We start from the raw sequence: 26930 nt of genomic DNA on the forward strand, positions 1-26930 counted from the left end.
CAACCGTGCATTTAATCACTGTTATGCATAAAATACGGTTTATGGCTCTGCTCTATATATCACATAAACTTCTTTGTATATTATGAATCTGAGTCCTTTAAAGGGCATAAGGCAAATATGAAAAACTAGTAAGGGTTTTTAAGAATCGGTATAGAAACAGGCAGCAGTGCATAAACTGTTTTCAGTTATTTTTAATTCTATACTTTCATTGGGAATTTTTTTTTTTTAGTTCTAAATTCATACACTCACATATATACACAGTCTTTGGATTTTGAACTGGGCAACCCAAAGATAAGAGGGAGTCTACATAAAAAGTATTTGAATTTCTTTATTTTAAACACCTTAAATCCTTTTTCCCTTTCCATCAAGATACTGTTAAACATTATAAGAAATATCATCAGATTTGCACAATTGAAATGATGTCTAATGCCTCTTACCAGGAATGGTCAAGAGTCTGTCCACTAAGGTTGATAATGTGGAGAAAAGTAGACAATGTAAATTTGTTTTATTTTTAAAGGAGATATCTTACACATGTATTGAACTACAGTGTGTATTAAAAATGGTCATGATAATACCTGAGTTCAAAAGCATTTTCCCATAAATTACGGTGTAGGTACCATTAATCAGTGTATTCAAGTGCTGTGCATCACCTGCTTAATTCAGCTGGTTCTGATTTATACATTATTTCAAAGAGCTCAAAGGAAACACAAGTTAAAGTTTTACTTTCCACATAGCTCATCCCCTTATAGTCCTATCTATGGACAGGCACTAAATAATCAATCTGATTCCTTTGGATGACTTTTTGTTTGAAACTAATTTTAGGCAAAACTTTTACTTTAACTGAGTCTTTAGCATGGACTTTAAGGAATGGAATTCAGTCCTGATACACTCATAGTCATCCCTATTACTGCTGTTGTTATTTTGGTTCCTCATGAAATAAACTAGTCATTTCCCCCTCTATCTTCTTTTTTTATGACCTTGACTATGTTGATATTGTGTGTGTGTATGTGTGTGTGTGTGTGTGTGTGTGCGCGCGCGCCAAAGGGGGCAGTTTGTCCTTAGACTATGAATTTGGTTAATATAAAAGACTTGGTGTGTTAAATTTCTTTTTTTCAAAAACAGAAATCATCAGAAGGGAATCCCTTCACCTTCTCACCACCATGTAAAAACCCACCTTTGTTTCAGGCCTCTCTTTTCCTCCTCCTTTCAAAGACCAGTGAGTTCAGATGTGCTCTGGCTCTCCTTCCTTCTCTTTTCTCAGAGACCTCACGCCACTGTTACTCTCATAGTCTTATGATCTCTCTCACCCACCCTGTGTTTTCAGTCTTTCTTTTTCTAAAGGACTCTTATATTCTCAGCTTTGTACTTGGTTGGGTAGTACGGATAGAGTCCAGATCATCTGGACCCTGTCTGCACTACCCAACCAAGTACAAACACAGAAGTTGCCTCAATTTTTTCACAGGTTACTAATTATCTGTATAGACTCTGAAAATAAGAACCTGCTATTTAACCTTCTATCAGGTGAGCAACTGTTGAGAGCCAGGAGCCAGCTACCAGGAGATCTTAAGAACATTTCTTCTTAACCCCTTTCTTCTCATTTTGTACATGCTATTGGGTTGAGAAATTTAAATAATAATCATTTCAATAATGTAGTATTTTGACAGATAGCTTTCATGTTAGGAGAACAATTTCAATTTCTTTTTTCTTGTCTTCCTGTGAGACACGTTCAGACATAAAGAAACATTTCACTTCTCTCTCAGCCCAATGACTGCATCACAATCTTTCAGACAATTCAGTCTGTGTCTATACATAAACCTGTCCATTGCTGAGGATTTTCAGTGTGTACAAAAAAAAAAAATAGTTTTCAAAGGGGAGAAGTGTCCTTTTGAAATTCAATGACTTTGCTACTTGTTTCAAAAGAACAAAACAGCAAAAAATGATGGGGTTAGGGCTTGAGTTAGTTGATTTAAAAAGTTTTATTGGAGCATACATTTCTTAAAAGCAAAATGCTAGAAACTTTTATGTGAAGTGTTAAACAAAGTGTTTCCTCTTTTTGTTTCTGATATCTCTTTCTATGCTTAAGTGCCGCATGAGAAAGAAAATAGAATGCTGCACACAAATATCTATGAGTTCTATGGTGATGTATAAGAATATGTAAATAAAAATTATATTTTCAAACACAGGTAGTGGTTGGCCCTCATGCAAAGTTCAAGGCTGTAAGCAAATAAATGACTTCTGGATATTGGACATTATATGTTATGTACACACATAAATATATTGAAAAAATCAATGGTACTCACATTTGCCAATCTATATTTTAAGTTTATATTTTGTTAGATATGCCTTATAGCTACCATTGGAAACAGTTAAGTGTGGACACAGTGTTACATTTAAGAAACCTGGGCTTGAAGAGCAAAAGTCAGAATGCCATCAGTGCTAAAGAACTTCAGTGGGTCATCTGGTCTACTTCTCAGCATCTGGGTATGCAAATCCTTGTTAATTTGCCTGTTCTTAAGTTGCCTCCATCTCTAGAGATGGAGGTGTCATGGACTCCTTTAGTAGGTTAATATGACACTGCTGACTGTTCCCACACATTGAGGGGGTTTGGGAAGAGAAGCCTTGGAGACATGACAGTTTTCTTCAAATACAGTTCTCTTCCTTTTTAAGTGAATTTGAAACAGCTCTCCTTATTCTCCAAAGGCAATTCTCCGCAATTAAAAATTAATCAAGAATTATACAAGTTCAAAGCTAGAGAGCTAGGGAATTATACTTCTTATTGCTACACAGAAGCACCACTTCAGCCAGAAAACTACAATAACTACCATCCTTTTCAGAATTAGTCACAGTTTTTCATGAAGTTTGAATATGCAAGGTCCTCAGGAATGCATTCCTTACAAGAAATGGAACTTTAGTTGGTCTGAAGTGCTGTCATGTGGAGGAATATTATGTCTCTTGGACATTGCTCCAGCAACTAGGCTGTGAGCAATGGAGATAAATCATAAGAAGGCATATTTTGATATATGGTAAAGACTTAATAACAAAGCTGTCCAACACTTAAATGGACTGTCTAAAAATCCAGAAGATTCTTGGTTTCTGGAACTGTCTAAGCAAAGATGGAATGATCACGCACAGAGGGTGTTGTGAGAGTCCTCACTAGTTAAAACGTTGGGTGGAATAACACTTAAGGTACCTCCTACTGTAAGCTTTTATGACTAAATGGCTCAATTACTTTAACCTTGTTTGATGAGAGCTATCTATCTCATATTTCTTCAATAATCTTGGTTGTCATTTATGAATTTTTCCAAATTATTTACATATATAAATTGTAAATGTATATATGTCACTGATAAGCAACATTTACCTACCTATCTATAGGTGTGCTTATCTTTTAAATCAAATACTTAAAATATTTGACAAAAGAGCCAAGAATACTCAATGGAGAAAAGAGTTTCTTCAATAAACACTGTTAGGAAAATGGATATTCACATGTAGAAGAATAAAACTATATCTCTATTCTATCTTACACCACTCACAACAATTAAATCTAATAGATTAAAAACTTAAATGTAATACTGGAAACCATAAAACACCTAGAAGAAAACAGGAAAAGTTTCCTGGCAATGATTTTTTAGATATGACACCTAAAGCACAAGCAACAAAAGCAAAAACAAACAAGTGGACTACATCAAACTAAAATGCTTCTGCACAGCAAAAGCAGTGATCAACAAAATGAAAAGACAACCTACAGAATAGGAAAAAGTATTTGCAAACTCTATGTCGATACGTGGCTAACATCCAAAATGTATAAAGCACTCATACAACTCAAGAGCAAAAAAATCCCAAACAATTCGATTAAAAAATGGGCAAAGGGGGCTTCCCTGGTGGCGCAGTGGTTGAGAGTCCACCTGCCGATGCAGGGGACACGGGTTCGTGCCCCGGTCCGGGAAGATCACACATGCCGCGGGGCGGCTGGGCCCGTGAGCCATGGCCACTGAGCCTGCGCGTCCGGAGCCTGTGCTCCGCAACGGGAGAGGCCACAACAGTGAGAGGCCCGCGTACCACGAAAAAAAAAAAAAATGGGCAAAGGACCTGAATAGACGTTCTCCCAAAGAAGATATATGAATAGCCAACAGGTACAAGAAAAGATATTCAACATTACTAATCATTAGGCAAATGCAAACTGAAACCACAATGAAATATCATCTCATGCCTGTTAGAATGGTTATCATCAAAAAGACAAGGGATAACAAATGCTGGTGAGGATGTGGAGAAAAGCATGTGTACAAGAAACTCTTGTGCACTGATGGTGGGAATGTAAATTGGTGCAGCCACTATGGAAAACAGTACAGAAGTTCCTCAAAAAATTAAAAATAGAACTACCATGTGATCCAGCAATTCCACTCCTGGACATATATCCTAAGGAAACTAAAACACTCTCTCAGGGAGGTATTTACACTCCCATGCTCATTGCAGCATTATTTACAATAGAGAAGACATGGAAACAACCTAAGTGTCCACTGATGGATGATTAAAGAAGATGCAGTATGTATATAACGAAATATTATTCAGACATAAAAAGAAGACAATCCTGCTATCGGCAACAGCCTGGATGCACCTTGAGGGCATTATACTAAGTAAAATAAGTCAGAGAGAAAGACAAAACACTGTATCACCTCACTTATATGTGGTATCTAAACAAACAAACAAAAACCCAAACTCATAGAAAAAGAGATCAGATTTGTGGTTACCAGAGGTCGAGGGTGTGGAAGGGGAATTGGATAAAGGCTGTCAAAGATACAAACTTACAGTTATAAGATAAATAAATAATGGGGATGTAATATACATGATGACTATAGTTAACACAGCTGTAATGGTATATTTGAAAGTTGCTGAGAGTAAATCATAAGAGTTTTCATCACTAGAAAAAAACACTTTTTTCTCTTTTTTGTATCTATGAGATGATGGATGTCAACTAAACTCATTGTGGTAACCATTGCACAATATATGTAAATGAAATCATTATTCTGTACACCTTACACTTATATAGTGTATATCAATTATGTCTTGAAAAATTGGAAAATAAAATAACTACAGGCCAGTGGGAAAATATATACCATTAGCGAATGCAGTTTGGGGCTGTCTACACAGGACCAAAAATCTGTCTGGAAAGTAAAAAGTTTAGATTAACAACTGGTGATTCTCTCTGCATAGGTATAATTATTCTTTTCCATTATTTTCTACTTTCCCAGGAACCCACATTATAATCTTGATATCACTTTTGATTTCTCTTTTCTTCCTATTCCACGTTTGTAAAGCTCATTGCTTATAGCTCTGCAATATCTTTTCAATACATCTCCCCCTTTCCCTTTGCATTGCTGCCTCCCTAATTCCTCCCTTAATATTGCTCAACCGGACTATGACAATTGTTCCCTGTCTGTTCTGCTCACAACACTCATTTGTTCCCCTGACATGTGTAACAGGTGCCCACTATGCTCCACTTGGGGCTACAGCAGCAAACAAAAGCAATACCTTGTCTTCAGAGCCTCCATCCTTGTACAGAGAGACAAACTAAACCCTCCTTTCTCTCTCAATCCGTCTAGGACACAAGAATCATGTTTCTAAAAATCATGATGGTAATTATGTCACCACTTAAAAACTTTTGGTGAGTTTGCACTCTGAAATTTAAGATGCTTCATGGACTTAAAGTCACTTTCTAGGCCAATATTCCCCAACCACCTCCATTTTTTCATTTGGTTGAGAAAACTCTGACACATCATCCGTTCACAAACAACCCTAGTGTTTCCTGCCCACACCCTCTCCCTCCTTTTTCTCAAGAGCTGTTCTTTCTACACTGCCATGCCAGATGGTCCCCAGATGCTCACGTTCTATATACGCACCTTGTACTGTCCCCCCCACCTCACAGAACCTGTGAATATGCTGGGACATCACTCTTGTGGTTAGGTTACTCATCAGTTGACTCTGAGTTAATCAACAGGGAGGTCATCTGCATGGGGCTGACCTAATCAGGTAAGTGCTGAAGAGGGGCTGGGCCCTTCCTCAGCTCAATCCTGCTGCTCTCCAAGCAGCAAACTCATGTTGTAGAGGGAACCACATGGCAGGGAATGGCGAGTGGCCTCTAGGAGCTGAGAATGACCCCTAAGTGGCAGCCAGTGAGAGAGTGGGTAATAGGTCCTACAACTGCAAGGAACTAAATTCTGCCAACAACCTGCCTGAGCTTAGCTGAAGGACCCAAGCCTCAGATGAGACTGCAGCCCGGGCTAACACCTTGATTTCAGCCTAATGAGATTCTGAGCAAAGGACCCAGCTAACCCTGGTCCTGATCTACAGAAACTGTGAGCTAATAAACTGGTCATGTTGTAAGCAGCTGAATGTGTGGTAATTGGTTAGGCTGCTATATAAAACTAAAACTCCAATTTTACCTGGAAATATCCTCCCATTCACCAAGACCCAAGATAAATGCTTATCTTTTTTGATGTCTGCCCTTATTTCCCCATCCAAAAGTGATCTTTCTAAATTTCTATAGGATCTTCCTACTTTTATTACAGCGGTTGGCGTATGTCTTATTTCTTGTTCTGAATTGTGGATTCCTTGAGAGCAGGGATGGTTTTCCTTACGTACATATGCATATGCTTTGTAGAAGCACTGAACGCAGTATTCACTTAGGCCATCTAGGAAATAGTTCTCAGGGATCTGAGAGTTAACAGAGCTTCCGTCTTCAGCTTCACACTCACTTTTTTTGTGCTTGTGAGCAGCTTCATGTGACTTAGCACAAGTACAGATTTTTGTGACCTGACCCTCCCTAAAACTGTCACGCAAAAGGCTAATTCTTTTGTCAAAGAGTAAACAACACGCAAGTTCAACATATTTAAAATCCAGAGTTGAAGGTCCTTAAAAACAGATTTATGAGTTAAGAAAATTGCGGATAATCAAGGTAGCATTTAGAGCCACCCAGGACACTGTGATGCTTGCTGTCCAGAGGCGAGGTCAGGGGCAGCGGCTGTCATCCACACATGGCACTTCCTATTCTGTAACCTCACAGTTTCTCTCCCAGTGGGTACTCAGGTGGGTTGAAATAAGAAATAATGAGGAACCCAGGCTCGGAAAAGAGCTTCCCCCGGCAGTGGAAGCATTACGGCCAGAGTTGGTTAATTGAAATCATGCATCGAACTAAGTTGCCACTCTGATGCGATCTGACAAAAATGATCATAGGATAAAATTGCCTCTTGCTGATTCCCCACCTATCTTACATTTCAACTTGCAGCAAGATTGAAGCAAACTGCTCCAATTTACTGCTCCCGACCTGCTGATAATGGACACTTTGCCGTGCACTCTCCCTTCATTACTGCTTAGGTCAGGGCTGTTAACAGGGACTCTTGCCACTTTTGACAGATAGTCACTACCAAGATGAATGGCGGTAGCCACATGACCACTTAGGACCAGGCCTTCCCTCTCCAGCACCTTCAAAATGCCTTTAAAAAAAATAAAATAAAATAAAAGACCACACTTCACTGTTTAACTCTTTATTAACTAGGAGAATCAATAGAAACCAGGCAACTGTGACCTCCTGATTCCTCTACTGTAGAGCTGCAACTATTTCAAAGAAACCACTTAACAGCATCTGAAAAAGAAACTTTCTAGCGAAGCTGCCTTTGTACATTCTGTTCTATTGGGAATGGAAACTGGGCTGTAAATTGAGTTCCTCGGGGTAGGGAGGGAGTTATTCACCCAAAGTCTCAACTGTGCTAAATCTTAAGAAGAAGTGGCTGCGTTTCTGAGTTTAAAGGGGCTTATTTAAGAATAATAAAAAAAAAACATTTTCAGAGAAAATAGGCTATTTTCAATATCACACAGATGAATGGAACCCATCAACAGGCTGGTACTCCATCATTTCAATTATTCATAAACAACCTTTCATGAAGAACTTTTTACCACCAACATTTCTAAGTTATTCTACTTATATTCATAGAGAAAAAAAAAGATGGGAGAGGGATGTATGTATCTTTCTGTGCTATTTTAATAGACACCATAGATTAGATAGTAAGTGCTTAATAAATAAGTTCTAAGAGCAAGCTAAAGGGGGATAATGTTTTATGTTCCTTAAAGCTTCTAACTTAAATCTGTATATAAACTGTGTACAGACTTCATATAGAATGCTTTAGTTTTTATCTAATTCCTGACACATGCATTCATCTTTGCATTTGACAGTCAAATGAGCTCTCACAACCCTTATTAGATTTACACTGCATTGTCTAATTCACTTTGCCTCATGAAATTAGATGAACTATTAAATACCATAATCTGTTATCCACCATTAAAATTAATTGATTTTCATGTCACTTTAGAACTAATGAATTATCTAGAGATAGTCTCATAAAGTACAAAGCATAGTGGGAAAGCTCTTTTTTTCCCCATCATTTCTAGTAAGGGTGAACAGTGCTATGCTTTTGCTAGTTTGTCTCTCAGCAGAAATCTCAAAAACAGAGCTGTATTCAATAATTACACTTCATGGGTAAGAGCCACATTTATGAAAAAGGTTTCAAAGATGTGGAGGATGTGATGCCTAATATTGCTCTGGGAGAGGTTTGTCATATGGAAGGATATTTCCCGATACAGTATGGTGTTGCCATCAGGATAACAGAATTGAAACGGACATGCCATTAAACAGAAACAAAATCCTACCAAATAGTCATAGTCCTAAAAATAAATACAAGAGTAGTATTTGTGTTGCCTGAAAAAATCTTATTTGATATTTCAGTTCAAAGATTGCATAGCTATATTACAATAACAATGACTCACGGTTATAGAAAATTTATTATGTGCCAGGCACTCTGTCAAACATTTTTAACAAGGATTGTTTTATTTAATCCTCAAATGCTCCCATGATACGGGCTTTATTTTTACCCTCATCTCACAGGTAGGGAAACTGAGGCTGAGAGAGAATAAGCACCTTGTTCAAATTCACATAATCAATAAATAAGGAATTGGGATATGAATCAAAAGCAGTCTTACTCCAAAGTCAGGCTCCTAACTGTTATACCCTGGGGCCTCTTACTTCTGTAATATCACTGTATCACTTGGCACGGATGGTATCAGAGGCCTTTGTTATCCATTAATATTTATTAATATAATCCTTTCACTTGTAAATTGGTTCATTCAAGGGAAAAAAAATTCTTGCTTTTTAAAATGATCTTCCAGTTTTAATAAAATTGCTCCATGTGAATTTTAACAAACTTAACAAAGCTCTGTGTTTAATGGCACCTTTTTCCCCCACTGCAACATTAAAAGTGGGCAGCAAGGTATACTGTACATCCACATATACTGAAGAAACCTTGCGAGCTGGGCTCAAAGGAGGACCCAAACCTCATCCCTGGCTGGGTGGGGGGACAAAGTGTTCTGGGTTGCCTGGGACTGTTCTGGTTTTTGCTAGTGGCCCCAACATAGTTATTAACAGGACCTCCTTTTATTCTCAATATTGCCCCAGTTTGGATAATAAATTACCTTAATCTTAGGGGAGAAGTTTTTCTGCTTATTAGTGAATTCAGCCGTAAAGCACCGCCATCAGTCTCATGGAGTTGAACAGGTTGCTACCCGAGTGAGCTTTAAAATATTTCCAATCTGCATGCTGGAGCATCAAAAGGAGTAGATAGACCTGCTACATCGGACTCCTTCCTCACCCTTTTCTATTATTTCCTTTCTTCAGTTGGTCACCGTGATGGCATTTTTGGTGTGTAAGCTTGGCTAGGCTACTGCTCCCAGTTACTCAAACACTAATCTAGGAGTTATTTTTATTTTTATTTTTTTGCGGTACGCGGGCCTCTCACTGTTGTGGCCTCTCCCGTTGCGGAGCACAGGCTCCGGACGCGCAGGCTCAGCGGGCATGGCTCACGGGCCCAGCCGCTCCGCGGCACGTGGGATCTTCCCGGACCGGGGCACGAACCTGCGTCCCCTGCATCGGCAGGCGGACTCTCAACCACTGCGCCACCAGGGAAGCCCTAGGTGTTGTTTTGTAGGTGTTTTGTAGATGTGATTCAAGTCCTTAATCAGGTGACTTTAAGGAAGAAGATTCTACAAAATCTGGGTGGGCCTGATTCAATCAGCTGAAATGCCTCAAGAGCAAGCAGAGGCTTCTCTGAAGAAATTCCACCTGTGGACCCAAGAGCTCCAGCCTGACCGCCTGCCCTAAGGATTTCAGACTTGCCTCCCAGCCCCCCTCAATTGCGTCAGCAAATTCCTTGCAGTAAATCTCTTCATACTATATTATCTCCTACTGGGTTTGCTTCTCTCGTTGAATCATGACTGATACAGTCCCTAGTGCCTGTTGAGTCTTGCGTCAAATCCTTTGCATGGTCTTCCAGACTCCTTTAACTTCATGCCTACATAACGCCGATGGCTCCCTGCCTACTCTCTCTCTCGTTCTTAACCTGATCAATGCTCCTAAAGCACTACTCTCATCATTTAGCATCTAATCCTTATCAAGGGCTAACATGCCCCAGGCGCACTGCTAGGCACTGAGGATACAAAGATGAACAGAGCATAGTCTGTTTCCCAGGGTCTCACCACCATGTCACTCCCCAGCACAAAACTTCCCAAGTCCCCCCCATCCCCCCAGTGCCCGCAGAACAAGGGAAATGACTCAGCCTGGCAAAGCAGACCCTGCTGACTTTAATCTGCCTCACGGGACTCAGATCCCACAAGTGCCTAAAGCATGAGCCTGGCTGCTCTCCTCATGGCCCCCAACAGGGCCGACCGACGTCTGTATTTCCTGTGGCTTCACTGTAAAGTTTGTGTTCTGTTACAGGGAGCAAAACCTGGCTATTTAAAGCAGAATGAATACAGAGAATTCATTACTTACAAAATTGCTGGAAGGGCTGGAGACATGGGCTCCCGACGGGTCCTTCAGGAACGGCTCTCAGAATCACACCTCTGAAGTGGCCCATCGCGGAAGCTGCCTGCTTTGCCACAATCAGGAAGGTGGAGAATCCGCTGGATTTGTTAACTGGAACTTTCATCTCAGGGTCAGGAAGCTGTTGCTTGTCACGACTACCCCATCTTCCTCTCAGCGCCCACAGAACTAGTGGCTGGTCACTGAGAAACTGCGGCAGGAAACCCAGCACCTCCACGGGGCCCCTTGCCCGCAGAAAGCTGGAGAAGTGGCAGGAAAATGGCTTCCACCGTGCGTCTGCCTCTCAGGTCCGGCGTGAGAGCATCTAATTGGCACTCAGGACTCCAGCTGCAAGGGATTCTGGAAAACAAGGCATTTAGCTTCCCAGCTGCTTGCAGTAGAGGAAGGCTCAGCAGAAGGAGGTTAAAATGGAGGCTGAGTGCCGCCCACATTTTCCACCACGGCTGGTTTTTATCTAACCTGGAAAGTTTGTATGCCTGTCCTACTTAAATAAGGATTATTGACTTTAATAATAAAAAGCCTTGGTGTGCTTAGAACTTAGCATAATTCCTAGTACATAGAGGTATCTCACATATATGTTGAATGGATGAATGAATGAAACACAACAGTAATTCATCCATTTATTGACACAATCACAATTATAAATTGTAATTTAAGTGTCATAAGTAAAACTTTCCCAGCAGATCGTAAGAACTATATCCCATACACTGCCCAGTACAACATTTGCAAGTGGAAGGCACTCAATATATATTTCTTGAATGAGTGGAGGGATGAATACAGTGCTATCAGAGAATAGAGTCTGATATGCATTCCTCAAGTAGACCTGCATAACCAGCATTAATGTTTCTCTAGGGCACTAAGTCATTAGACTGGAGGGTGATATTTAATTTTCCATATTATAGAAGCTCATGGTATAAATATTGCCTCTATGTTGATATGTTTTGTCTCCCAAGAATTATTTTCATTGGGTGCCTCCTCCTAAAAATTGCAGCCTAGTGGGAACAAATTAATTCCATATAAACATGATATAATTTTCTGAACAAATAATACGCTTCATTTCCAAAGACTAATGGTAAAGAAGATTTATATAATATCACACTCCTGATCACTTATATTTGCAGTGAGGAGAAAGGCAAATAAAGCCTAAGGGAGAGAAGTTGGGGCATCATTTGATGTAATCATGGTGCTATGGTCTGAACGTTTGTGTCCCCCCCCAAATTCATATGTTGATATACTAATGTCCAATGTGATGGTACTAGGAGGTGAGGCCTTTGGGAGGTGCTTAGGTCATGAGGGTGGAGCCCTCATGAATGGGATTAGCGTTCTTATAAAAGAGACCCCGCAGAGCTCCCTAGTCCCTTCTGCCACATGAGGACACAGTGAGAAGTCTGAGGCCTGGAAGAGGGTCCTCACCCAACCACACTGGCATCCTGATTTCAGACTTATGGCCTCCAGAACTGTGAGAAATAAATTTCTGTTGTTTATAAGCCACCCAGTCTGTGGTCTTTTGTTAGAGCAGCCTGAACGGACTAAGACACGTGGCAAACAAAAAAACTGCAGGAAAGATGGACTTTGCATACATGGGATACAGTTTTACAAGAGAGAATTGTTAGAACGCATTTTATTCCTCTGAAATCTGTCCCCGCATACGTGGGGTGCTTGTCATGCACATTGTGCCTCTCGAGCAACTTTCCATAAACTCAAAGAAAGATGCTTTGGAATTGGATAATTTGACATCTGTACTGAAGGCACTATAATGAGAAATCACGTGATGTGCTGCCCACAGGAGAGCAGGCGGTGCTGCATACACTGTCTGTACTTATAAAATGCCCCAGGTATCCACCTATGGGTTGGTGAGTTATTACTGGAAAGACAAGTTTACTGTATCATTCTTCACGTTAAGTTAGGGATATCACTATGTTTTCAAGAAGACTTACTTCCTTAAAAACCATCAGTAATTAAAATTATTTTACTTTAATTAAACATTTTATCTTTCTTTTCTATTAAGCTGAAGCTGCTATAATATTACACACATTTTCCAAAAGATAACCTGGTTGAGAAATTTTCCTTGTTAATAACTCATGAATATTTTTATAACAATATACCAGGCTCACCTTTAAGACTCTATCTCAGGGTTTCCTAACTGTGGCACTAAGAACATTGTTCCATATAATTCTATGTGGGGCGGGGGGATGCTGTGCTGTGCATTACAGGATGTTTAACAACATCCCTGATCTCTGCCCACTAGTTTTCAGTAGCAAATCCCTTCCCCCTCTTCTCCCCACCCCACCTCAATTTGTGATACTCAGAACTATCTCTAGACATTGCCAGATGTCCCCTGGCGGGCTGTGGTTGAGAATCACTGCTCTAGCTCCTCAAGGTCAAAGTTTCTGGTGATCAAAGAGCTGTTGCTAGAAATCAGAACCACCAAGGCTGTATCTGGCTATATCTTAGAGAAAACCATTATTTCGTGTGTGTGTGATGTAAGACACAGCATGGTTATTTAGAGCAGTTTACAGTGACTCAAAACACAAATTTTCCCATTATTTTAGAAAGATAAATCAGAGACGCCTGGCACCCACCACTAACCCCTGTTTCTCTGTACTAGGTATTCTATAATTATAGATATCACAATATTTGGAATTTACATTTCAATACTTCACCAAAGTTTTATTAAACTTCCTTCATTTTGACTTAGTTAAAACTGAGCTAACTCAGTGTAGTGAGTGTCAGCTGATCTTTCAGGCTTACACAGAAGGAATACACCACAAAGCTTGCAGGAGGCCTGGCCTTATTTCATACAAGAAGAGAGATGTATTTAGGTTGCATTTTCATGCCTTTGCTTCTCTAGCTCCTGAAATGGATAAAGGCTGATGTGGGGTGGGCGGTCTGTCATGTAGCTTTAACAAATGTGCGGTGGGCCAGAGTGGCTGCCCTTAAAGGGACAGGGCTGTTCAAGTGAGATTTTCCCTAAAGGCACTTGGGCAAATTCCACATTGGTCATGTCTTTGTGACAGTGTTCTTGGTGGCTCCAGCCAAGATCTTCTGACTTGCCCTCCTCTACCTTTTGCCCAGTCTCAATCTCTTTGTATTTTGGGTTTCCTGTCCCAAAGAAGACCTCACATCCTGAATCTCTGTCTCTTCCTTTTAAAACATGTGCCTCTCTGTTGTTTAGAGAATGTCCTTAGGTTTTCAAAAATCCATTCTCAACTATATGTCACATGAGTACAAGGAACCTGTATTTTTTCAATCCTTCCCAAGCTAAATTTGAGCTCAGCAGCACAAACATTCCCTAATTGCTACCTGAGAGCGCGGTCACTGAGAAGGTGAGGACAGAATCAGCCAGAGGTTACTGATGTCTCCCTTGTGCTAGAAATGCCTTCCATACCCACGGACCACTGGTAATACACCTGAATGACCCAACTGCTTCCTTTGCAGCAACTACAGAAGCAAGAAGCATCTTCCTGTATATGTCCTGAGCTGGGCTGAAGCAGTCCGTGACTTTCCGGATTCCCTAGGGCTACCAGGCAGTGGTTAATATTCCAGTAAATTCTTGATCTCTGCAACAATGCTCACATTCTTCTGGGTGGGGAGTGGCCTGTTCCATGACACTGAGCACAGGTGACCCACTCACTGCATCTGACTGATCATCATATACCCCAGGGAGTTCCTGAAAGAATCAGGTAACAGCAAACCCTGAGGTGGGCGAAGGCAACACTGGAGCACCTCTGCCCCACTCCATCATCAGCAAAGCCACTTGTGGTTCCTTCATGGACCCCGTATTGCAGACTGTCTTGCATGAAAGAATTTAAGGGATCAAGTTTGTCTTTAACTCATTTAGCTATCTAAAGGAGCCATGAAGGTGAGCATGGGTCCATAGGGAAATGAAGCTATAGATTAATACGATTACACACATGCTTGCCACCTATTGCTTTGTGTTTTCACGGCCTCAGCTAAAACTTATTCAGAAAGAGTCCCACGTTAGCACACTGCTATAGTTGTACAATAAAGAACAAATTGGTCTAAAATTGCCTTGGCAAACTCCAGCCTTCAAAGCCAAGAGATCTGTGATACCCAATTGTCTTTGGTAACAAGAGTTTTATGTTCACATTGGCTACAGTGCGCCGGAAACAAGGGAATCATGATCCTTTATAGCCTCCGATGCCAAAGACCTTCAAAGTGAGCCTCACAGCAGAGGAGTCACGAGAAATGACTCCCATGGGTGATGAGAATTTATCCAGTAGGAGACATGCTGGGGAGGGGAGAGGCAACTCCTGTTCTTCTGCAGTGAGGAAGGCAGAAAACAGAAATGGATTTTTGTGGATTGGGGAATCACCTGTGTTGCTTTCTGGATGGGTTTGAGGGTTACTGACCTAGAAGCAGTACTGGGAGGTGAAACACCTCCAAACTCCTTTCAACTAAATCCTCCTTAGATGGATAGACACTAAACAGGAACCATGTCCGTGGCTTCCTTATACCTGATATTCAGGAAACTCGTCTCCCTGAATCCTTTACTGGAACAAGTTCTTAGGTTAACCTGGTGAGGTATTCCCTCAGCAAGTATTTACTGGCACCTACTAAGTTCTACGTGCTGGAGATACAGTAGTGAAAGAAATAGACCCAATTTACCCTCGTGGAGCTTACATTCTAATTAGAGGGCTAATAAGATCCAGTGTTTTAAGATCCTACTGTGGGCCAGGTATGGTTTTAAGCACTTTACTTGTATTGTCTCAATCCTGACTACCACCCTGTAATGTAAATATTATTATTATTTCCATTTTGCAGGTGCAAAAACTGAGGCTCCATGAGTTGAATTACTTGGCTAGACACCTTGGCTCTAGAGTCAGCCATCTCGGTCACTCTCTCATCTTTCAGATAAGAGGATGAACTTAATAGCAGGAGACATTATGACGGCAATGCCAAGCTGTTCAGTATGGGTTTGGAGACTTTGGTGCCAGTGTTGTAATGCCTAAAAGCAGTCCTTTAATGGGGCAGTAAAGGTGGCTGCCTTCTCACGCATGCTGTGCCCGTGTCCATGAGGCTGAGATACAGGACAAGCTCCCTTGTTCTTTCTTGATCCAGGCCAGACTGCGCCTGCTCTGCTTCTGTGAGTTCCTCTGAAACCCTTGACCAGAGAACCTGATCTGTTCATTCAGTGTTCAAGGAGTCAAGCTTTTGTTCCTGAAGCCCAGTCTCACTCAAGACTCCCTCCACCAGAGAACCTGTTTATCAGGAAGAAGTAGCATGTAAGCACAGAAAGTTTTATGTCATGAAGCTCACAGTGGAAAGAGTCCAGGGGTGAACAATACACAGCGAAACAATGAACAGTTGCAGTGACAGGATGATAAAGATAGATTCCCCTGTGCAACAACGAAGCCACCCAAACATATACACACACACTTAGCCATTTCATACCCAATCGTAACAACAAAAACAACGAAAATGGCCACGCAAAGCCAGATGTATAAGTTTGCAGTGAGAACAAAGGCAGCTATAAATATTCCAAGGAGCCAATAAAAAGAAGATGAAGAAGAAGAAAAAAAAAAAAAAAACAGGAGTGGTTAGCTCTCCAATGTAATGGGCTCCATAAAAGCTTTTATTGTTAAGAGTGTTACTTTACTAAGAGCTATATGAAGAAAGCTGAATGAATGTGAAAAATTGCATGCAATAACCCGAGCTGAAAGATGATTATCAACCTCTGAGTCCTGTATTTTGGAGCAAGTCGGTGCTGCTATTAGAAGATTGCCATTGTAGTTAAAGAAAAGCTTGTTTTGTACTTTTCTCCCCCTTCTGGGTAAACAGAAAGTCAATATAGGCTTCTCCTCTGTGCTAGTCCATTTATGTGAACAATTATTTTAAAGATGTAATCCAATCTTACTGACTTACCAAAAGTATAACTCCTGTGAACTTTTCCAGCAGAGTTCTGCACACACAACTTGCTAAATCAAGAACTGAGTTATTTCCAGCCAGCATTCCCTCCCTCCCCATCTGCCCTTCACCCCCCATCCCACCCCATTCTCTAGCCATCTGTTTGTTTTGCTGTTGGCTATTAACAGGATAGTGGGTGACATTTAAGGGAGATGACCCATCTGCACTTCAACTGTTCAAAGGCTAGCCAACTAGAATTGTAAAAATTGGAAAACTTAAATTTTTTTGGACAATATTCTCTTAGGCTATCAGTGTGGTTTTCCTGTATTCTCAGTCTGAAGGACCCTGCTCTGTCCTTTTCTGGGTGGACAGAGGCAGTACAACCTTCCAAATCATTAGCGTCAGAGGGAAAAAAGTGGTAATTTAGAAGATAATATTGTTCAGCAGATGTTAATGGTTGATGTTTCTGAAATCTCATTTTATGTCATTAATATATTCTGGGGATAATCGCTGCTGTATTATTGCTTTGAGTTAATTTGATGGGGAGTTGTCAAAGTTCCAGTTACACATGTAGGACAGGTAACAATGTGGTATAAACTCTTGGGAAGGTCCAAATAAAATCAGGACTAAACTTTTTTTTTTTTTTTTGCGGCACGTGGGCCTCTCACTGTTGTGGCCTCTCCCGTTGCGGAGCACAGGCTCCGGACACGCAGGCTCAGTGGCCATGGCTCACGGGCCCAGTCGCTCCGCGGCATGTGGGATCTTCCCGGACCGGGGCACGAACCCACGTCCCCTCCATCGGCAGGCGGACTCTCAACCACTGTGCCACCAGGGAAGCCCAGGACTAAACTCATTTGATAAGAAATCAGGAACATGGCTTGTGCACCGTTTTAAAAAACTCTCCTAAATGTTTCAAATATATTTAATTAGACTATGTGGTAACTTTCTTTTCACAGATTATATAATCAGCAAATTAGATTTCAATAACTGGCACCTTTGACTTGCTTTTGAAGTGGCAACCTGGATTTTCCTCCTCACCTGGAGAACACTCTAGGACTCCCTGCCATTCCCAGTTCTCACGTGAGTCCAAGCAAGTGAGCCCGAAGCTTAAGGTTCATTAGCTCCCTGGGAAGTCCACCTTTGACTCGTTGCCCTGTGTTGCATGAACTAGAATAATGGCAAAAATACCGAATTCATATACACCTTCCATGTGGTTGAAAGTATGTGGGAGAGATACTGATAAAAACGGTCCATGCTGTTGATTTCTCTTTGAAACAAGCACATAAGAGGATGCATGAATGGAGTTTGATATAAAGCGAGGTGGAGAAGACTCTTGTTTACCATGAGTACTTAGTCAACTAGGAGAGGGGCACAGTAGGGGAGAAGGGAAGCAAGCAGTCCTGACTAGATCAGTCAGCTCTATCAAGCAACACAGCTCCTTTCTCCCTCCCTCTGGTATCCAATCCATGTGTCCTATGCAGGTCATTTGAGTAAGTATTTTGAGTATCCTCGATATATTTTGAAGGTAAAACCAATAGGATTTACTAAGTGTTTGAATATGTGATATGATAGAAAGACAGGAGTCAAGGATGACTCAAACATTTTGACCTGGGCAGCTAGAAAGATGGAGTTGCTACTTACTGAGGGGAAAGCTGGGGAGACAATGACAGGGTTGGGAGAGAGGAATTCGGTTTAGGACATGTTTAATCTGCAGAAGAAAATATCCAGGAGGCATCTGGACACACAAATCTGGAGTTCAGGAAAAATGGTGGGCTAGTAAGTGTTTAACAACTAGCTTTCTGGGAAAAAAAAAAAGAGGTCCAATATATAATAGTGTTTGCCAATTTCTTTGGTGTAAATACTTTACCATGGCTGACTTCTGGTTACCAAGGTGAAGTCGCTGTCACTGAATGCAGAGTTAGGAAGAAATGTGCTCTTGTGAGCCCAGGCGATCTGGCTTAGGTACATCACTGGGAATAGGGACATATAATTGGAAGCCATCAGCATGTATAAAAGCCCTGAGACTGAATGATGGTACTTAGGGAGTGAATATAGACAAACAGAAGATATTAACAAACTGAGCTAATAGGTACTCCAACGTTAAGAGTTTGTCAAATGATGAAGAATCAAAAAAGAGATATCAGAAGGAAACCAAGAAAGTGTTTCAAGAAGGAGAGAGTTATTATCCATCAAAAGCTACTGATGGGCCACGTAAGATGAGGACTTAAAACAGGCCACTGGGTTTGACACCATCACCAGGACAGCAGCAGCCTCGGTGGAGTGCAGGGAACAAAGGCCTAGCATACCTCATCCTCACCTTCTGAAAATAGCAACACCTGGAGGCAGGGGTGGCTTTGGCAGCTGAACCCCATATTCAAATCTTTAAAATGCACTTTGGGCCTTTGAATTAGAGTAGATTTCAAAATCACACGATGTCAGGACTGGAAAAAAATCCGATACATCTCTTGGCTCAAGGTGGCTCAAAGCCTTAGGAGGAAAGAGAGGAGGGGACCAGTCTGTGTTCAATAATTCGAGAAGGTATTTTAAAATCTACACAAACCTCTAGTCATTGTAATTGCCTGTTGTTTCATGTGACTGTGAATAGAAATCAGGGCCTTTTATCCAGGTTCACTGACCAACACCCCATTTCTTTAACACTGCAGAGATTGTACAAAAGTTTGGGAGGACAATTTTGTTTTTCCTCAGAGCCTGAGCGTGTGTTTCTGGCTCCTGCTCTATTCTCCTTGTTTTATCTATTTATTGGTTCTCATTCTTCTGCACTGTTTAGTACTGCAGTGATGAGGGATATCTGGGATACATATTCTTAACAGGTAAATATTATGAGTATTTCTTTTTAGGCAATCTATTTCTAGGAAAATCTATTATTTATGCAATCATACTTCAGGCATAGAACTCTTTTTCTTTGGCATGGCTCTTGGCTGTCCCTCACTTGATCATTCATTCATTCAAAACACAGCACAGAGGAGCGGCTGTGGGGATAGTGGCAGAGAGGAGACAATTTCCAGAGGGAAAATCAGCAGGTGCAAAGGCAAGGAGGCATTAGAGAATGTGGTGTGTTCTAGAAACGAAATCACTAACAAAGGCTGGATCACACAGGTGTGGGATTGGTGAGCTGGGAGACTGAAAGAATATGCTATGCCTAAATTCTAAGGACCTTAGAAGCCATGCTGAAAGGTTGATTATTTTTTTAATACAGAAGTTATTTCCCAAAAAATGAGATCGAGAGGCCTTAACCAATGGAAAATTTGGGAACCATTAACTCATCCTATCTGTTCACTGCAATCCACATTTAGCTTCATCCTCAAATTCCTTCATATAGTTTGATTTTAATTGTTCTTTAAAACTTTCTCCCTCCCTCCCCTTCGCACCAGAAAGATAGAAGACAAAGTCCTTTGAGTTCCCGCCAAACAAGGCAAATTAAACCCAACATCACACACACGGGAGTGATTCTGAGGTCTCCAGCAGTGCGTTCTCAAGATTTTGCTGGACTTTTAAGTTATAGCCAAAAGTGAAGAGCCTTTTCTGTTTCACTTTCTGCTGGATCACAAACTGAATTTCAGTCCTGGATCTTCAGATAACAGGCTATATCCAGTTAGAAGTAGACAAAAACTTTTTGGCATGTGGGATCTTCCTGGACCAGGGCTCGAACCTGTGTTCCCTGCATTGGGAGACAGATTCTTAACCACTGTGCCACCAGGGAAGTCCCTGATTCCCTTTTCTTAAATCAGGAAGAACTTCACGTTGGGAACTGTTGTAGGGAAACAATGTCCCAAAGCTGAGCCAAGCAGGGTAGAAAGGCAGGAAGATTCAGGCCCTCCCTCTGCCATCACAGTGAGCCAGTGGAGGACAGAGCCCCTTGATCAGCTGAGTCCCCATCCTGCATCCCCAGAGCACATTATGCTGACATCCCTGCTCGGGAACTATGAGCAATGAAAGTGGGTGTAGAAGAAAACAGTACAGTGGAAGTTGAACCTCCTTTCTCTACCTTCTCTCTGTGCCAGACTCAGGAACTTGAGTGATAACGAGTCTATCTTTTGGGAGAGAATTTCGGATTAATTAATTATGTTATTTTGGGATAAGTGCTCCTTTCGGTAGAGAATGGTTTAAACAGCTTACAAGGCACTTGGGGAGCCTTTTATAAAGGCAGATTCCTGGCAATGTCCCCAGAGGTTTTCAAGTCAATGGGTCATTTTGCTACCTCCTTGATATGATGCTGACATGGGGACACTTCTCAAACTGAATTTTGAACCCCACTGCCTTGGGGAGGAGAATACCTCTAAAAGTCACCTTTTCCTTAATTGGATGAGTATCAGCTCTGGGTTTCATGAGCAGGTTCAGCCTCTTACGCGCGCGCGCGCGCGCGTGTGTGTGTGTGTGTGTGTGTCTTCTGGAGGAGAGGTAGCAGAGAAGAGAGAGAAAAGGAAAAAGAAAATCTGCACCTATACTCAGCCTAAAAGCGAAGATAGGAAAAGGAATATAGCCAACTGGGGCTGTCCTGGCTTGGGAGACCCAGTATCCACCAATATCTGAGATGGGGTTTCAGAGATAAGCAGCTTCCCTGAGGCTTATGCTGATTGATATGCTTCATTGTGTTCTAAAGATTAGAGAAATAAGAGAAATACAGCTTGATAATTAGCAAGCAGTCAGGAAACCTTAAACACATGTGACAGGTAAGTGGATTTATTAAAAGCAACCATGACATGCCCATTTTTCAGAGTTCAGTGTTTCACCAGCAGAATATAAAATAAAGAAAAAAATCCAAGATGTATTTTCACATTTCACATGCTTGGTTTAAATGTGAATATTTCATAACCAAGCAGTTCTGTGTCTCCCTGGCTATGGGAAAGTGTTCCCTAACATAGACATAGGATACAGAACAAATTTCACTTCTCTCGCACCTGATATTTCCAAGCTTAGAGGCAACACAAAAAGACATGGCGATGTACAGAAGCAAAGGATTCAAATTAGCAACAGTCCCAGGTAAAACAGGAGAATAGAAGAAACTTATTTTCTAATCTTCCTAACTTAGTTTTTCTTCAACCCTCATTAGATATCCAGAGCGCTCTGCTTTCTCTATTTCCTCATGAAAGAAAAAAAAAAATTATGTACTCATTTATACTCACATGTATACGACTGATAATGTTTAATTTATTGTAGCTCCAGTAGGAGTTCGCTTTTGGATACGGTTCAAGAAGACTTGAACCAAATGGAAAATTATGTTAAGCATCAAATTAAAAAGTCACTGATCTGGTGGGGGAAATATTTTCTTGGGCCCTAAAATCACCCCCCTCTCTACTTACTTGAGTCACACCATTTAATTATTTCAGCTCTCTGCTCACGGACTCTCATTCAACTCATTTATAAAACCCCGCTCCACCAAGAAGAGATACTCTGAACCCCTTCCAGCAGACAGGTTTTCTTTTCTATGCACAACATGAAACAAAGAGACCAGTAAGAAAATAATTATGACCAAGAAACTAAACTTGAATGGAGCTGCTGAATAATACTGAAGGGAAACTTTTATACATACCTGAAGCCCTAATAGGGCAGGAAGTTTGAAAGCTTCATCACGTTGGACTACACAAGGTCACTTGTTGAGCCACAGTAGAATATTTTGTTCATAATGAGACCTTACTGGGTTTGGTTGCTGTGAGCTTTTCAAGCTTCTAATTATGGTGTTTAGAAGACAATGGAGACAGCTTAAAATAATAAGAATGCTGCTAAAAGTAGTAGGATTGCTGCAGTGTTACAAAGAGAAATGTTGGCTCTCTGTGTACAGCATACATTTAACCTGTCAGCAAACACAGAGCATTTTACAGGTAAAATGTAAAGGATGCATTTACGAGCCATCGCATGAATGATGAGGTTTTGCATTTTGCTTTCAAAACGAGCTACTTAAGTTATAATACTAGTTTAATATAAATTAGAGTTTCTCCTTTGGAAACCACTCACAATTTGCTTCTGTTAGGCTGTAGGTCATTATGATGCAAAGTTAAAGGTTCCTGGAACATAATGTGATTCAAGCCTGCATTCTTGTTGCCATGTCCAATTCAGCTGAAAATGAGAATTATAGTGAGAGCATTTCCTGGTCTTTGACCCTTCGTGTGAGCTTTTTAAAAGCAGGGTTTATGCAGAACACTAACCTCATTCTCAGACATTCAGTTCTGACTAATATTAGCTGTGTTAAAATTCTTAAGGAAATTGAAAACTGTTTAAAAATACCTCATCCCAAGTTTAAAAACAGTGGGCACTTACCTTCCCATTTCCTTCCTTAATGCACAAAAAGATTTGCCTGTGAAACAGATGAATGATATTTAAATGCTTTAAAGGGTCTCTCTCTTTTCTCTCTCTGCCACAAACGTGTAGTCAGGCAATACAAAGGACAGTTGTTTTAAAATCTCCAGCTGTAACTGACTGGGGAAAGACAGCAACAATAATAGGAAAATAACATATAACATGTAATATGTTGTCTATGTCCAAGATTGTTTCAAGGACTTCAAAATAAACTAATGTGCTTCATCTTGACAATAACGCTACCATTAGGACCACTATTTTGCAGATGAGAAAACTGAGGAGGAGAGAGGTTGGGTAACTTGCCCAAGGTCACATAGACCACTGTCAGAGGGGAGATCTGAATCCGGGAAAACTGGGTTTTACACTTTTAATCCCTGCCTTTTAGGATGGGAGATCGTTTGAGAGGAACATTCCTGGACTCATGACGATTGGTATGACACAGAAAAGACACATCTGAAAAAAAGCCTATGATATATAGGATTTTGGAACCCACCCCCCCCAATAAATGACAAATTCATGAAACAGATGAGAAGTCTAAGCCTCTTTTCTTTTTTAAAAAGGTCATTTAGAATCAAGCTTAGAATACATGAGATTTGACAAAATACCACACACATGTACACTGTACACCCAGTCAGAGCAGGACTTTTTCCAAGACCTTACTATTACCCTGTGGCCCAGGAGAAGCCAAAGGACCAGTGTGGGACTGCCTTATCTGGTGCCTTATCTGGTAGGTCTCACTTAGTGATGAAGATGACCAACAGTAAGGGGCCATATGGCCACTGACACTAAGTTCATCTGCTCTTTCCACACTTTTCCAACCTGAGTACCCTTTCTGAAGACACATCTTTTGCAGGAGGGTAGTACGTTGGTTGAAATCATAAGGAGAAAGATGGGTCCGAGCAGACTTCACTCTGTGTTCCAAAATATCATGCAGAATTAAAAAAGAAAACAGAGAAAAGAAAAATCAAGGATCAAAACCAAAATGAAACACAGTATCTATGAACCCTTGGTTCCCCAAACACCTGTCCTGAGGCTATGCAAAGAAGATAATCGGTAGGAGCTACACTTGTTCAGTCTGAGAGGATTTGCAGGCAGAGGTGGAAATCCCCTGAGGCCTTGGAAGCTCCAGAACCCCAAGGCAAAGAATAAATCCCTAGTGGCTTTTCTTTGAGGAGTGAAGAGAACTTTCCTCCTCCAGCTAGTGCTGAGCTGAACCAAATGACAGAGGGTCCCCAGGGATACTGGAGGTATTGTAAGCTTGGTGAACAGACCCAAGAACATTCTAACAGTTGCACAGAATTACTGGGTGTCCCAATTGCTCCTATGCTTACAGAGTTATTAGCTTGAGAAATTCCTGACTCTGCAAACAGGAAGGTTGGAGCACTGGCTCTGATGAAATTCTACTTTCAAGCCAGGTGTGTAAAGCATTAGAAGAAGCATGTATCTAGGACAGAGGCCCAGTGATACGTAGCCAGGGCACCAGATACATCTCTCTGTCACCACTTCCTTCTGAGCAAAGAGGTCTCAAGTGCCAAAGGATTAATGTCCTAGGGAGCCCTGAACCTCCCGCTCTTTCCCTTACTGCTGTTGTAAAGAAAGCATTGCAGGGACTTCCCTGGTGGCACAGTGGTTGAGAATCTGCCTGCCAATGCAGGGGACACAGGTTCGAACCCTGGTCTGGGAAGATCCCACATGCCGCGGAGCAACTAGGCCTGTGAGCCATGGCCGCTGAGCCTGCGCGTCTGGAGCCTGTGCTCCGCAACAAGAGAGGCCGCGATAGTGAGAGGCCCGCGCACGGCGATGAAGAGTGGCCCCCGCTTGCCACAACTAGAGAAAGCCCTTGCACAGAAACGAAGACCCAACCCAGCCAAAAATAAATAAATAAATTCATAAACTCCTACCCCCAACATCTTCTTAAAAAAAAAAGAAAGCATTGCAGAAGGGAGCTGGTGTGACTGGGAAAAGGCAAGTCTGGGGAGGAGAAAAGGTAACAACTAAGGAAATAGAAATGAATAGTGGAAGGTGAAACAATAAAGAATCATAGTCTCAGGAGAAACATTTTTATGGATAGTTAGGTATGGACAGCCTTATGACTCTCACTTATGCACTTAGAAGAGCCTTGGACCAGAAGTTGAGAATTTAGATTCTGTCTCAGGTCCAGCACTTTGATGTGTGACCCTGAGAAAGTCTCTTCACTTTTCTGAGCCTCAGTTTATTGTGAACACCATAGCGACAGCACACAGCAACATTCGAAAACTAGGACATGCTTTATGAATATAAGTGTCTGAGGTCAGGTTCTGGGAAACAGCTCTTGTGAGGGAAGTTTACAAGCAGGAAGTTTACTGTCATCTCTTAGGATCAATACCTTTGGGGATGTGAAGAAAACAGGATTGCGCAAGTGGGAGGACATGAACTGTTAACACTGAGGACTTTCTCACACCTGAGGCCCCACCTGAGCTCTGGAACTGAGATGGCCCTTCAGTAACCCCACGCTGAGGCCTGGGGCCTGAGCTGGGGATGGATGAGGTGAGGGAGGGAGCAGGTATCTGGGGAGATCAAGGCTGGTGTGATGTGGATGCGTTTAATCCAAATCCTAACCCCTTGACCTTTATGGGCACTGGCAACCCTAATCCCCGTCCCCCTTGTGATGTCTGGAGGTCACCTCATTTAAACTTGGCTCTTCGCCTTCTGCTGCTTTGCCCTCCCTCACCCCCTAACCCTGCTTTTATCTTCCCAGCACCTGCTCCCTCCCTTCCCTCTCTCTCCTGCCCTGGAAGAAGAGTGGAGGAATAAGAACCATACCCCTTGTCATCGTAAAAGAAGCCACCTCCCTGCAAAGTCTACTCCTGGAAATCAACCAGACTTTGGACGCAGGCTGCCCACAGGGAGGGAGCCTAATCTTGACAGAGGTCTTTCTCTTAAGCCAAAGACAAAAATGAGACAGGGGCCCAGCTGAGAGCCATTGGCAGCAGACTGTAGACACAGGAGCTGGGAGAGTGAATGTCTGGGAAGTGAGCTAGAGTATCCACCACGAGAAGTCGCTAGCATCACCATGGCTAAGAAAGTTTTATACCTGGAAGATGGAAGCTTTACAACCACCTGGTGCCTGCGAAGAGGAACAGGCTTTCAAATCCCTGATCTTCCACTTGACCCTCCCGGGCCTCAGTTTCCTTGGCTGTACAAGTTGCTGTGAGTCATCGTGTCTGAGGCTCTAAGGGCAAACAGATACTAGTTCTCTTTTACTGATGTCACCCAAACCTGACTTATCCGCAACTATGAACTAACAGCAGGGGTCACGTTGGGATATGATTCTCAGAAAGTCTTGTGAGTATTCCACTCTCCACACTGCATCTTAGAAAAATACCTACCAAAAAATCCACTAGAGACAAATCAGTTTTTCTGGTTTTTATTTAACCATTTTAACTCTAAGTTGCTACTAATATTTGTCCTTGGGAAGTGTGAGAGAAACGACAGCTGAAGGGAAGATGTAATATTATACAGAGGAATTGTGATAGGAACAGTCAGGGTGAGAACTTCAGAATGTGGAAATTCTGAAGTTGTCCAGGGCAGTCATTTTGCTTAAGAAAAACACTTTTTTAAACAAACCAAATTTCCAATAATCTTCAAGAACTGGGGCTTTTAATTTCTAACATTAAAACACACACACACACACACACACACACACACACACACACACACACACACACACAACCCATATCGTAACAAATCTTATTTTCATCCCTTCCAATCTGTGGTCAAATTCTCCAAATTTGAGTCTGTCAATCTCTGAACACCCTTATCCTGGACTTCTAGTCAAAATGGC

The 26930-nt window shown here is 41.5% G+C and overlaps 1 long non-coding RNA gene across 1 annotated transcript in view; it reads right to left on the reverse strand.

Annotated features, from left to right (window-relative positions):
• LOC137228567 (uncharacterized) overlaps window positions 1–11213 on the reverse strand; it is a 63001-nt gene extending 51788 nt beyond the window's left edge. Inside the window, exon 1 of the long non-coding RNA XR_010945307.1 lies at window positions 10874–11213. This is a non-coding gene — a long non-coding RNA (uncharacterized lncRNA). The remainder of the gene's footprint in view (window positions 1–10873) is intronic.
• Window positions 11214–26930: the final 15717 nt, after the last annotated feature.

The sequence above is a fragment of the Pseudorca crassidens genome, chromosome 8, assembly GCF_039906515.1.
Source record: "Pseudorca crassidens isolate mPseCra1 chromosome 8, mPseCra1.hap1, whole genome shotgun sequence".
Taxonomy (NCBI): domain Eukaryota; kingdom Metazoa; phylum Chordata; class Mammalia; order Artiodactyla; family Delphinidae; genus Pseudorca; species Pseudorca crassidens.